Here is a 1,649-nt window from a genome sequence, read left to right on the forward strand (position 1 = left end):
ATTTGTCCTCCTATCCTAAAAAAATACATATTTTTTGCTTGACTGTCTAGGCAATTAAATAATGTGTTTTATATGAAGATTACACTCATGATATCGAACTAATTATTTTCTTTGAGGCAAGATCCTGCCGTTGAATTCCACCTTCGCACGACACCTCACGAATCAGGATATCATCCCCACCATCTGGATGTGTGGCGGTCATCCACAGTGCGGTTTTCAAAGAGCTTTCTTCCATGTACCTACTACAAAGCTGTGGAATGAGCTTCCTTATACAGTGTTTCCGGGACGATACGACATGGGTACTTTCAAAAAAGCGCGTACTCCTTCCTTAAAGGCTGGCAATACTCCTGTGATTCCTCTGGTGTTGCAAGAGAATGTGTGCGGCGATGATCACTTAACACCAGATGACCCGTACGCTTATTTGTCCTCCTTCTCCATAAAAAAAGAAACGTTATACTATAAACAGAAGAAATTAAAAATGTCTTTGGGTGAAATCAACTGATTTAATTACATATTAACGATAATGTTGAACCAAGCTTAGCAGCTTAAAATTTCTCACTAGGCCTGTAATTTCACTATCCACAGAGCGCTGCAAACCGATTACACATTACTACTTCATGGGAAGAAAAAATATCGGCCATGAAGTCCACTAAACCGGAATTCAGTGCACAGAAATCTCCAACTGGTATTATATTGAGAATCTCATATTTTAAATCTAGCAGGTTTTTTCACAATACATATTACATTTTAAGCACAGTTTAGTTAAGTCTCATTTCTAGGAAATAACTTTTCTTCTAGCTTGACCTCCTGTATGCTGCCGTTGCCATATGGCGACGGAATGAGACCACCGTTGAGTACTCTGTTATTTGTTTAGCACACAAGACATTAAACCAAACAGAACCCAATAACCTAGGACCTGCTTCTTAATTGCGTTTAATATACTCGAATTATATACAATGCTATGAAATCGTAATCGACTTTCCACTGCTAAAATAAAACCAGTTTCCACTATTGATACACATATTAACGCTTTTGAATCCCTTTCGCTACGGGGGCGTAGCTCAGATGGTAGAGCGCTCGCTTAGCATGCGAGAGGTACTGGGATCGATACACGGCGCCTCCAATTTCTTTTTTCTTGTTAATAAATAATAAAACATCAATAAATAATTTTATATTCCGGCTACTGAAAATCAAGAACACGTGCGCCTGCTTGTTGAATTTAAAATGACGTGTAAAAAATTGCACCAGTTGTAAATAATTAAAAATTACAAACTTGGAAAATAACACACTAAATAATTATAATTTTTATTATTTATAATGAGGAAGCTACACGAGTTCCGTACTGATAAAATAACAACATTAAACATTACAACTCTTAGCGTTAAACGAAATACTTAAAGAAAATATAATTAAAACAATGGCAAACAGACAATTTTTCTATTAATATGTTGTGGATGTTTTCAACGGAGTCTTAAATTATTCTTTTACGTAAGACCAAGTTTCATGATTCTAGATAAATAGTCATTTATTCATGTATAGGAAACAAACAGTATTACAATATACAAATATTAACAGAACTTACAACTCACACTTCACCAGTGAAGTTTCCAAAAAAATGTACTACATAGATATATGATAGTTTTTAGGAT

At 35.2% G+C, this 1,649-nt stretch overlaps 1 non-coding gene across 1 annotated transcript; it reads left to right on the plus strand.

Annotated features, from left to right (window-relative positions):
• Positions 1-1,050: 1,050 nt before the first annotated feature.
• Positions 1,051-1,123, plus strand: Trnaa-agc (transfer RNA alanine (anticodon AGC)). Its single transcript has one exon. It is a non-coding gene; the product is annotated as a tRNA-Ala (tRNA).
• The last annotated feature ends 526 nt before the right edge of the window (positions 1,124-1,649 follow it).

This window comes from Leptidea sinapis, chromosome 28 (genome assembly GCF_905404315.1).
Source record: "Leptidea sinapis chromosome 28, ilLepSina1.1, whole genome shotgun sequence".
In the NCBI taxonomy this organism is placed as follows: domain Eukaryota; kingdom Metazoa; phylum Arthropoda; class Insecta; order Lepidoptera; family Pieridae; genus Leptidea; species Leptidea sinapis.